The sequence below is a fragment of the Lissotriton vulgaris genome, chromosome 6 (assembly GCF_964263255.1).
Source record: "Lissotriton vulgaris chromosome 6, aLisVul1.2, whole genome shotgun sequence".
NCBI classification, from domain to species: domain Eukaryota; kingdom Metazoa; phylum Chordata; class Amphibia; order Caudata; family Salamandridae; genus Lissotriton; species Lissotriton vulgaris.
This window is the reverse complement of record NC_141694.1, coordinates 746074928-746088214: the sequence shown is the minus strand read 5'-3', so window position 1 is coordinate 746088214 and position 13287 is coordinate 746074928.

Genomic DNA, 13287 nt, shown 5'->3' with positions numbered 1-13287 from the left:
TGATGAACTTTCACGGGGCAACCCAAACAAAAAATATTCATTTGGTAACTATACCATGATTCGTCATATGACCAGAAAGCACCCAAACAACTACTCTCGTGCTGAGTTCAGGGAACTGGCCAGTAACCTCCCCAAGTCGTCAAGGACCACCTCCCAAACAAACCAACCGACTTCATCGGGACCAGAAACATCCGAGATGATGCCTTGCATTCAGCCAAGATTTGCTGATTTTAAAATCACTTGTTCTGCATGTGGCAAGCTTATCGCCTATGGTGAAAAAAGCGTTAAGCTCATCGTCCTTGCAGGTGATAATCACAAGTGCCCCAAAAAGAAGTAATTTTTTGGGTTTTTTATTTTTTTGCTCCAGTTGAGCCAGTTTCAATTCCCTTTTTTTGTTTCTCCCCCTAAAAAAATACAAAAAAAATATAAAACTGTTTTGAAAAGCCAAAAAAGTTCAAAAAGTTCAAAAAACACAAAAAAATATAAAACAACAAAAAGAAGAAAAAAAAAAGTTCTTTTTAGAACTACCTCCAATTTCTAAATAAAAACTTCATTTTTTAAAAACTCTGTCATCTTTTTTCCTCATATTACGCTCCCCGGGCCGCTCCCCGGTGCGCGTACCGGGCGCTTCCCCCGCGCAAAACGAAAAAAAAAAATATTTTAAATGCCCCGCGGGGCCCTTTTATAGCCCCCACATCAAACCTAGGGGGTCAAGGGGGGGTCTACCCTGCCCCCTCATGGTCATTTCCCTCTTTGTTTTGCCCATCTCTCGTGTCTCGATCCTACCGAGACACAAGATGGCGGCCGCTCCGGACTGTTTAGAATGTTTACAGACAACTGAGAGCCAATCAGCTTTCTGCGCGCAAGTCGCGTGTCGCGCCTGGAGCGCTCTCCGGTGCACGCACCGGAGAGCGCCTATAGATATATATATTTTTTTTAACCTAAATTACTCAAAATCCACTGGAGCACATATCTTGAGACATAGCAAAGGCACATCGGGCTACCAGTCCCTACAATTTTGCCAAGTTTGGTGGAAATCCATTTAGCCGTTCGGGCTAAAAGTGAAATCGACCGCCCTATGGAAATTAACATGGGGAAAACGCGTTTTGGGACCCCCCTTTTATCTCGGCCTCCGCTTGACGTATCCCCCCCAAACTTTCAAGGGAGAACCGGAGCTCGACGAGGCCATTTTCAGGAAATTTTCAGGCAGATTCGTCAACCGGTGCCAAAGTTATTCCAAATAGAATTTTGAGATTTAACATTGAAAAAAATCCTAACTATAACTACCTACTGGCGACCGCCAGTAGGTAATATATATATATATATATATATATTTATCTTTTTGCTAAATACTTACTTTTTCATTGTAAAGGTATGCATGGTAAAGGCATATGCCTGGTAAAGACCTTTGTCATAAAGGCATGCATTGTAAAAATGTGGTTGTTACAATGACTGTGTCGTTAAGGCATGTGTTATAATGGCATATATGGTTCCGTCATACAACCCTGTTGGTGGTGTGGGGTCTTAGAGGAGCAGCGTATTGTGAGTGGCAGGTGAGTAGGAGTTATGCCGAGGTCACAACTCTTCTGCAAAATATTTCCACTTTTTAGTCGCAGCTCCAGGTAGGTCACAAAAATGGCGTTCTCGATTTTCTGGAATACTGTGGTGAAGTATCAAGACTATTCTTTAAACATGATGGTGCTGATGGGAAGTTTGTGGCTTAATATTCCCATTCAATATTAGTATTCATGATATATTGAGTTTAACTAGTAATAATGAACTTTAAATGATGTACACTGAAAGCAAAATATGCTATCAAGCCAGTCATTCACTAGGTAAATAGTGACTAGCTTATTTTTTTTATCTCTGTTTCCGTTTTGCTCCTACACTTTGTGCCAGAACAGGGCCTTGCCATCAATGGAGGTGTCCTGTATTTCCTGCTTGTAGTTCCTCTCGAATGGCACTGTCCTCTTGTCAAAACTGCCAGCTACCCTCCAGAGACTCACTTTCTCATTAAGTGTAAGTAGAATTTGATTGTTAATACTCCAGATCAAAAGATAAAGATATCTGGAAACAAGAAAGTGAAAATAAGGGCCATATGTATGAAGGTACCCATTTGCGAATCTCAATTAACGTTTTTTTAGAAATCGATATTTGAGATTTGCAAATTGGTATGTATGTATAAAATCACATTTTTTTGCGATTTCTTAAAATTCCTTAATTGCGATTAGCAAATTGCGAATCGCAATTAAGGAATATTTCCCATTCATTTCTATGGGCCAGGAGGCCCATAGAAATGAATGGGAAGTTATTCTCAATTTGCGATTCGTAATTTGAAAATTTCAAATTGAGAATATTTTCAACAGTGCAGGGGTGTCCAAAGGACACCCTGTTGCACCCCTGAAATTAGCATGGGTGCACATACATGCCCTAAGGGCATGTATGTGCTTCACAGTGCACTTTGAAAAATGCAAAAAAGTGAATTTTTCAAGGTATTCACAACTTGAAGTTGGTGGTAATTTACGATCCCTTAAGGCCAATTTGCATTTTTCAAATGCTTCTTAGATTGCATTTAAGGAATCGCAAAATTTGAGATTCCTTAAATGCAATCGCAAAATAAGGAATCGCAAATTTTGCGATTCCTTATTTTGCACACAGATTTGCTTAATAAATACCATTTGGCCAAATTGCATTCGCAATTGCCGAAATTCTGCGAGTTTCGGCATTTGCGAATGCAATTTGGCTTGATACATATGGCCCTAAGTCTTTTCTTTTTGACATATGGCATTTTAGGCTAAGTGATGTTTTAATTTTTATTTGAAAGTTAGGATTAGGTTTGCCTTGAATTGTTAGGACGTCGTGTATCTACATAGGCTTTACCAGTAAGTAAGTTGTACAGGGGTGGGCGAGGGGTTCCGAATTTGTCAAGCGAATGGAAATCTCTTATTAGTAGCTGCTATGAAGGTACAACAAAACAAAATACAATTATTTGGTATGGGTTTATAGAATCAATGATCCTCGAGAGATTACCGAATAGTGATGCAGAAAGATGTTGATTGAGGTTCCTAATGCACATTTAAACATGATAGTTGTGAATAGGAGATTTCCTTATGAAAGACAGCATGTCACTGTGGACTTTGCTGTATTGGAGAATTATATGATCTATACTAAATCCCAAAGATTGATAGGGAAATTCTTAAAAGATGTAATGCACTCCAAATGTGGTGGGGTCCTTGCTTCTGGGATCCACAAAAGGTGCTGGAATTTGCAAAAACAGGGCTAATATGCAAAGGAAGTACCCAAAAGGGATAGGTGGAATGCTTGAAATAATCTCCACCACTGGTAATTACCCTGGCTGCATTCCAGTCCATTTTTTTGTCTACCATGAAGCATAGGACAAGAAAAGCTATACGCAAATCAGTCTTGGCCTCGCTCCAATAGAGCACTCCAGCACAAACTATCAAGTCAAATAGTTTAGGCTGGGCTGAACTCATCACAGGGATGAAGAAGTTTGTAAAAGCCTGTGCAGCGAGGCTTTTTTAAGTATGCCGCTATTGAGACAAAAGCTGGCGCATTAGAAATGATTCTTACGTTAAGAAACTTCAGTTGGCCTGGTGGCAAAGGCTAGTCTAGGAACTGAAAGCTGCCCTGGCAAAAAGTCCACTATAGCCCCATTTGCGCCTAGCAAATAAGCAGGCAAGATGTGGGATTTGGCGAGCAAGATCTCTTGCAAGAAATCTTTTGTGACTAAATAGAGAATAGCCATCTATGTTGCTGCAGCCAACTACCTTCTGTAGGGTTTGAGGATGCAGCCATCTATATTCTCTGAGATTTCAGCCCTGTTGAGTTCCTGAGAATACAGTCATCTAATGCCTGAGAATGCTAGTATATGTAGTGCATGAGAGCACTGCCACCGTTAGTCTCAATGAGCACTGACATTGCTTGTCCCTGGAAGCCCCTCATATTGTATAGCACTTTCAGAGAGTGCAGTTTTCTTTAGTATGTGGAGTGCTTCCAACTTTTCTGTCTAGGAGCCAAACCATCTCTAGGGCCTCATTTATGAGGCTGTGCGTCACTTTTACGCCGCCGGTGCGTCACTTTTTGTGACGCACCAGTGACGTAAAAAATGCGCCTTGTTGCACCATATTTACAAAGTGACGCATCTAGGTAGATGCGTCACTTTGTAAACCCCTGCGCCTCATTATACCTGCGCCAGGTATAATGTATGCAAGGGGGTCGTATTGACACAAGGAAGGGTCGTAGAAGTGACGCAGTGAAATCTATGAGATTTCACTGCGTCACTTGTAGGACGCCATTGCTTTAAAATCTTGCGCCTGCCTCACAGCAGGCGTAAGACTGACACCGGCCCTTTCACATGGGGCTTGCCCCATGTGAAAGGGCGCATTGCTGGAGTTGCGTCACTTTTGTGGCACACTCCAGCAATGCGTCACTTTTGCGCTTACAGATACGTCAGAAATACTGTCGTATCTGTAACTCCTTGCGACATGATGCGTCATACATTAAATATGACGCATCAGGAATGTTGCAAGGAGTGCGCACTGAGAAGTGACGCATCGCTGCTTTCACGCAGCGATGCGTCATTTCTCATAAATGAGGCCCTCCAGTGCCTGGGATGCAGACCCAACCTTCACGTGCTGCTGGCTGTGGATTTAACAAATATAATTGCTGCAGGATTTCATGACAGTAATTGCATGCTATTTACCTTCTCTTGTTTGCTGTTTCTAGAATTTGAACCTGCAGCTAAATAATGCTTGGCATCGTGAGTGCGTGAAAGAGCTGAAATGATATTGAAGGTTGCTTCAAACAGGGGCAAACATAATATGGTTGGCAGTGCTTAATTTTAGCTGGTGGTTTACGGTGCTCACATCGGCACTGATTATGATGGAGGTCTAACTTTTGTCCGACTGCCATCCTGTTGGGAATGGGACCACCCGACAAGCTGTCAGAGATACCGCTACTAGTATTACGATGCGACCTCCTTCAAGGCGGTCGCAATGTGTATATTTTGTATTGCGGCGTGTGCTGTGGGCACATGCCGCAATACATAAAAAACACAGTTTGCTTATCCCTGTACTATGTGGCAGACACCATGTGGTGCTTGCAACATGGTGCAGGGAAATGTAGGGGGAACATAGGTGCCCCCCAGGGCCCATATCGGAGGGCCAGGGGGAAGGTGGGCCTGCTACAGGCCCTAAGTCACTTTACCGCCTGCCTTCTCATGGCGGGTTAACCGTCATGACATGAAACGGCTGGCGGAAAGGGACATTGTAATCCCAATGGTGATGCTGACTGTGCGATCCGTGGCGGTCATTCTCTCTGCCCGCATTCCATTCGCCTGCCACAGGGTGGCACTGTTTCTTGAACAGGTGTTTATTAATTATAAGCAGTAGTAGTTGTATTGGTACTATTATTGGTAGCGCTGGCAGGGGCAATGGATAGTACAAGCTTCAGTGGCTCATGACGAGGGCCCTGGCACTTATTTATTTACAAATTAAGCAGTGTAAAATGACCTGAAGACCACACAATCCTTAAACTGTCCTTGCTGGGGTTTTTCCATACACTATAACGCAGTACAGTTGCTACGGAGCTGTGCGACAGAGATGGCAGAATGATAACACACAACAGAATTACACTGAGGAATAATATACCTGTCTGCATCCTAGTTGTTGATAACAAATATGGAAGAAATTCACGATAGCTTCGGTGGAGATTCACAATTTTTTTTCCAGGCCTATGTATGACTTACTGCTGAGGAATGTTGTAACTTATTTAAACTAGAAGCATGCATATTTCAAAAATGCACAACCAGATTTTTTCTCTTTCTGCATACTATGCAGAATGTATACCTATGTAACGCCGGGAAATTTTCAGAGAGTGTTGGAAGTGGGAATTCAGATGAAAGTTTCAGATGAATTTCAAACAAATGGCATGCAATTTAGGTCATCAACTCAAACTATTTATATATAATCCCTCAATGTACCTTTAAATATAAAGCATCTCGACGGATACATTAATCCTATCTTTAATTATGATTTGAAGGAATCAATTGATAATTTAATGGAAATATTGACATGTGCATTGCATGCAAAGACCACACAATTCATAGAAACAAGTGACCATTAATGTCTGTAGCGTGATATAGTGTCTCTAATGCACACTGGATAGATTTAGACTCTCGTGCTCCTTCCAGATGAGGTTTTGCGCATGACGTAAGTGAGCTGTAACTTACATAAAATGCTCCACCGCAACTGCCGGGTACCTGGCACATAGGGACCAAACTGATCAGACGCCTCCCTATCATTTAGGAACGGGCAAGAGACATGTAAGAGTCGTCACTATGTTTAAAAGCTGCCATTGGTAATTTATAGAAATGAGGACTAGATTCATTAGGTGCACTTAAACGTTAAACGATAGAAAATTAAAACACATGCACAAACAGGAATTATTTTTTTTAATTGATACTGTTCTCCTTACCCATTTCAGACTACAACTACAAGTCGATGACGAACACATGCAAGTATCTGAAGTTATTGTGTGCTGTCTTGCTACATTATCGCAATGTGATGAATTAAGTAAAAATACCGATCGTCACAGGAAAACTCCTGAAAGAAATTGCCTCCCTTATACTTGGGCATTTTTCATGCCAGAGGTTCTACGTGTGTCTGATTTCCCTAGCTTGATTGAATACTAATTTGTATTTACCCTTATGTCAAGATACATTGATTGGCAGTTCAAAGCAATTTTGTCTTTTGTCACCCCTAGGACGAACAGAAATAAGTATTCCACTGAATGGTAAGCATCACTGTAATAAATAAATATTGACCCCCCTGCCTCTCTTCTCTCACACTAATAAGAACACATATAGAAACGTGTAGGATAAAGAGTAAAGTAAAATGATGGTATGTAATTTTACCATCAGAACGTCTCATTTTAAGGCACAGGTCGTTAAAAAAGGAGACATCTCTGTTCAGAACTGGTACCCCATTTTTTCAGGTTTTTGCGATTTTTATTTAGACCCAATGTCCTTCTCGAACAATTATTATTGTGTGTGATTAGTTTAAAGGGATCAGAGAATCACCAAATTAGGACATTCAGAGAGTTAATACAGTGAGAGTGTGTACCCTCTTCAGAGATCTATACACAGCCCAAGTGAAATAACAATCCCACGTAATGTTAGTCGATACAGTTTCTAAGACAATTTCTCAAGTTTATGACCACATACATCTCAGGACCATCATCGGGTAAAAAATAGCAAAGTCACAAAATAAATTGGTTCTCAGCAGATCTCAGTGCCAAGAAGCTGACACTCAGATAATGAAGTAGAGCAGAAAACAATGACGGGCTATGGCCAACACCTTGAAAGTGAATTTAGAAGGATCCTGAAGGAATAGAAAGCCTTCATGAAGGATGCAAAAACACCCTTCATTGCGGAACCTTAGATACCCTATCAGAGTTCACTTGAGCAGAGAGGGAATACTACACAATTCCAACCCTTCCTGGGAAGTCCTCCTCTTGTTGAGGAGCTGCCTTCACAGAGCCTGGCAAAGTTCAAAGCAATCCTATTCTTACTGAGATTAGGCTCTCCAGAAGACCCATGCCAAATTCAAATGACTTGATGGAAAATTGATTCCTTCAAGGACAACCCAGTTTTTGGACTTTTACTGTGAGTCTCACCAACTTTATACTCCTTTAAAAAGGTTTGGAGTGTTAGCCACCAGTGTTTGCCTCTAAAACAAGGTCTCCTGCTGCACATCTGGTCTAAAAGACTCTGGGGTGACTGCACAAGAACATATGCACTTGTGAGTGGTTTAAGTGAGTGGCACTAACATCTGGCTCAGTCCAGCTTCTGAGCACAGGCAGCCTGTTGCAGAAGGGACCCTTTAGAGATTGGTGCTGGCCTGGTAGAGGCCTTTTAATGTGAGTGCTCTTTCAAAGTGAAAGTCTATAGTGCTCCACTGAAAGAGTGTATGCTTTGCTTTGTTGTACATTAGAGGTGAAATCTGCACCAAAGTATAGTTTTGCCATACTTAGGCCTAGAGAGGAGCGTGAACACCAATCCTATGGTAAACCTGTATCCCGGGGGCAAATTTAATATAATTTTTAGCATATCTACACTTCTTCTGGTACTTAATAATCGGTTGTGTTTTTTCGGACTTGGTGGGCATAGGTCACGGAGTAGCGCTACGCGAAGCTACGCGAAGTGCACTTCGCACTACGCGAACTTCACGTAGCACTACGCGAGCTGCGTAGTAGCATGTTCGCACTGTGCAAGATGTGTTTTCAATGATTGCACAGTGCGGACAAGCATCTGGCACTGTGCAATCATTGAAAACGGCATCTTGCACAGTGCGAGCTGTAGTTTTCTGCTGCTCGAGTAGATTATTACTCGAGCTGCAGCTTTCTCAACGCGAACTGGCAGTTTCTCATTGAGAGCGGTCGCGAGCATGCGCAACCACTCACAATGAGAAACCTTACCTCCCCGCATTGAGAATCTCGCCGGGATGTCATTTTGCTTGCTCGCGGTCGTGAACATGACGTTCAGGACCGGGAACAAGCAAAAAATGAGCGCTGCACTATGCTACGCTGCACTACGCGTGTTCGTACTGTGCTACGTGCAGCTCGCGTAGGGCGAAGTTGCGCAAACTTCGCAAACTCCGCGAGCGTAGCGTAGTGCTTCGCCCAGGGTTACTCGTAATTAGGTTCCTCTCTTTAATTCCTCCTGCTGGTCTATTCTAATTACTGGTCTGACCAGATAGATGGTTAAAGGCCTCACCACACTTCAGTAGCATGCGCCAATGATTGAGATGATTCCAGCAAAAAGAAATCGCGAGGATAGAATTTACATGTGGTAGTGACTTTTGCAATTGGCCAGGCCGAGTAAGGCTCATTTTAAGGAGAAGAAAGAGGAGAAGGTCAGACCTATGGAGCCAGTCATAGGAGAGTTTTCCCTTTAAAGTTTAGGTGGGAGGGGAGCAAGCAGCTTTGGCGTAGGGGTATGATTTCAGTCTCTCAGGCAGGCCTTTCAACAGACAACTTTAAGTCGCTGTCTTACAATGTCTCAAAATGCTGAGCAGGAGGATTAGGTCCAGTGTGCAGTGGAAATGAATTATCCTAGGACTGGACAGAGGTGCCTACTTTATGAAACATTCTACCTCTACTTAAAACCGTCTCCACAGTGGACAGAATGGAAGAATAAGGTGGATTTTTGGAAGACTCTTGAGGTCATTGGACCCCTATCTGAGGTGCTAGAACATCTTGGTCCTAGACTTGATGGGACTCTATGGATTCACCTCTCCAGGACCAGTGGTCTGGCATCCTTACATCCTCTAAGGAACACACTCAATGGACCTGCTAGTGGACTCCGGAGAATAAAGCTTCCCCTGAAATGTTTCAGTGCTGGCCCTCAGAGGGCTGTCTTCTAACTTTAGTTATTACACTGTTGTCCTTCAAATTACCAATGAGTGTATGGGACAGAAAGGAATTTTCGTCCTTGAAGTCAGCAGGGGTGCCACTTGAGGTGACAGTAGGTGCCAGACAAAGGATAGGTCCTAAATGTGGATCTAAAGTGCAGAAGGGATATACAATTGCAGGGGCCATGAGGTCACAGTTATGGAGGCTAAAACCATCCACCACAAGCAAAATGAGACCTATCCCTTCAATACACTTGAGGAAACAAAAAAGGAAGTGCTATCCCATCGAGCGACCCAGTACAGCTGGGAGGCAAGTAGTCTCCGCCTGCCAAATATCACAAAACTCCCTAGCGAGAGGCAAGACCTGTGGAGAGAAGATTGCCATAGGGGGACATTGAAGCCCAACCATGAGTAGATTGTCCCTAGTAGCCTCCAATGCCTGGGGACAGACTAGAAAATCAAAATGAGTGCTGCTCCTTTTGAAAACTTTAAGCATCTCCAGGTTTGTCTCCGGGGGTCCCATCTACCTGATAGCGAAATGGGACAGATGTCCTTGCTGATAGGTGCTTTTCTCATGCTTTTTTGTGTCTGGGCTTTGGATGCACCCAACACAGAACCACCTGCCCTCACTGACCATGGACCGGAAAAAGTGTTTTATGACTGCTCCTGTCTTCTCTGGATGTAGATGGGCAGGAGAGCAGGAAAAGAAGCTGACTCCTGTGCGGCACACAGGAGCTGTCCTGATCCTACAGGGATCAAAGGGTGGGAAGCTCTCCACAGGTCCATTGTGGTCTGAGAAATGCAGGGTTCCTTTTGGACCAGGGCACACTGTCCAGCAACCCACTGGTCTAGAGTCCATATAACATAAGGAAATAAAACCAAAAGGAAAATCATTGTTGCAACATGAGGTCACTTCCTGAAAACATTAGCTTTAGTTTTGAAGTGCATCAACTTTAGCATATTCTGTTTCAGTGGTGCTCAGGAGGGGTAGGTGTACCACCAAACGTAGAAAGTCCCGGGAGACTTGATGCACTAACCCCCTAAAATTGGCCCTTGAAAGGGCCCAGGAAAGTCACTCTAAGTCTCCTAGAGAGTAACATCTGTGACATCAGGAGAGTTGTAAAGCTGTTTCAAGCACTCCTACAGCTAGGACTCTTATTAAGGTGGTAACATCCTGACAAAGCTAGAAGACCTACCTTTTGATAAATGCGCCCAATTATATTTTGTGTATCATATATGTAGGTTAATGCTGTTTTAGTTTTCAGGGCTTTGTAAGGATCTGAATTCTTAGAAAGCTGTCACAGTAGAAATTTCCACATGTCATCATGTATGCATTTGTAAATATGTGCATACTGTTCAGTAGTGCATGCATAATGAAGTATGTTTCGTTTTTCAAAGTGAAAGCACTCACTGGACAATGATTTCTTCGTTTTTTTTAATTACTTTTCCATGGCCTGTTATACCAGCCCAAACCATCTCTTCTGAGTAGGCCGTGTACTGTCTTGTACTCCTTTGCCTTGCTACCTCATGAGACTCACGTGCTACAATGGTGTACTTGGATCCCATTAGACAGAAGATTATGCCTTATTACTTGGGTAGGATACACATCCTTCCCAACTAAAAACTCTTTAAAGGGCTATTTTCAGTAATATCAGACCACCTTGTAACAGCCAATAATATAGCTTTAAGGTTAAGTTCAGTGAGAGATCAATTATAATGAGGAGTGGTGATTCCTTGCTGAAAAAACAAGATCTAGATGAGGGGTGGGTGATAAATTTAACACTGGCGGCGGAGTTTGCAGAGGTTTGCCCACTCAGCATTCCGCTTGTTACGCAAATTTCTGGTAAACCTCCGTCAACCGCCATGTGGCTTTTTTTAACCCCATGCATGCTCTAGAACGTTAAGTTAGTGAGTGAGAATTTGCACCCCAGCGCGAATTTTCAGGTGCCAGAATGCCTTCCAGTACGATTTCTCAACGTGGGTAGTCACTGCAAATTGCTGCAATTCGCATTTAGAAAGCTGCCACATGGTGCCATTTGTTCTGATTTTACAGCTTGGGACAAGGTCCCGGCACCTCAAATCAGTACGAACAGCGCGACGTGCCGAACACTGCCAACTCATGGAACTCCACAGAATCTTGTGTACTTTTTATGTAACTTCATGGAATTCTGCAGAGTGAAACTCCACAAGGGCCACCCACCCCAAATCTAGACATGGCTAGTTTAAAAAACATTTGACCAATCAAACAGCTACCAGTGACAGTTAGACTGATAGAGAAGCACCTAGCCAAATAGCTGTCTAGTCTTTTCGTAGAGAGAACATTTCTTGAAAATCAGTGTAAGTAAGTGAATTCTTAATTTGTATGAATGGTAGTCACCCACAAGTAACAAAATACCTCTGTCTGCCGATATTCATGGGCCTCTATAACGAATATTACTTTACCACCTACAAGGATACTCCATTATTTATAAGCTTTATAGTGATTGTTTTCCTTATATTTACCGGGATGAGTATAGCATCCGAGTAATTTTATTGGAGACTTGTGTCCTCTAAAACTGCCTGAGCTGCTGCTGCAGCTCTCTCCCTTTCGTCATCACTCTCCGACATTTTGTTGACCGAATGTTTGCAGAGCAAGTTTCAAGGAAACAAAGATAAGGTGCACAATATTTTTGGAACACTGTATCCTTCAACGTTGAACAAACCAAAAAACGAATGCATAGGATTTTCGTCCTACTTAGTTATTGCGAATATTATATCCTTTTACCCACTCCAGATGTCTATTGGAGTATTTTACGGGAAAAAGGGGTCTGTGTGAAAAGCGCGACTGAGTTACTCTAGTATCTAGCGTTAAATTATCACCTTACCAAACGTTGGGCGCCATGTAATGTAGTACCTATATTCTCAATAGGCTCTGCGCATTGGAATAATATATACTATAGATTTGACGTAGGACTTAGGTCGACTAGGTCTCTATCGAATATATTAGACTTAATTGTGAGTGCCAGGTAGCTCAGAGGTCACTTGAATAAACAAGAAGAGATTAGTTTTTGACAACCGCATAAACATGACAACTTTGTTTACCAAGAATAAGAAATGTATCTCTAGAGTCGTGAAAACAATAGATAGTTATTTCACTCAGTCAATCGTCCATGTTTTGTTTCACCAGAGGTTCCGAGAAATAGAGAGACGGGCGTTTTCAATAAAAGTATTTATTGAACAGTCTTCTTTCTCATGCAGAGGAAATGAACTGCTACAATCGTAATACTGGTTGCAAAGTACAATGCGTACAGTACAAAGGGCCAGATGTATCAAAGGGTTTTGCCCATTCTGGGTCTATGGGAAAATGTGTTGATACATATGGCCCACAGAGTATTATAAAATAATACTGTAAAAGCATGATATGGTTTCTAAGCTATAAGATAAATAGAATACATACATTAATAAATAAAGACTAAAAGTTTTCAACTGGTGTTTCTAAAATACGCCCCCCGGTGTACCTAACCTAGGTCTAGTACAAGGGAAGAAGTAAGTGAGGTGTAGCTTAGTTTGAGTATTCTTTTGCCAAGAACCTATCCAAGATTTCTCTAAGGGTCCAATCAGCTCCGTACCTTGGTTTTAGAATGAAGGAGGTCTGGTATCTCTTTCCCAGGACTCGATTTCCCAACAAGGGTAGCTTGGAAACACTGGAGCTGGATTTCTTGGCAAGAGAAAATACAGCGTCTCTCTCAGTGCATCTGCTGGAGGGTCGGCTTCCTTCGGCACTTGCTGCGGCGAGCTGTGTCGTGTAGGTAGATAGTCGAACTGCTCCAAACCACTGTGTGTTTGACTGAGCAAGTGTGGGCATATTTATACCTTG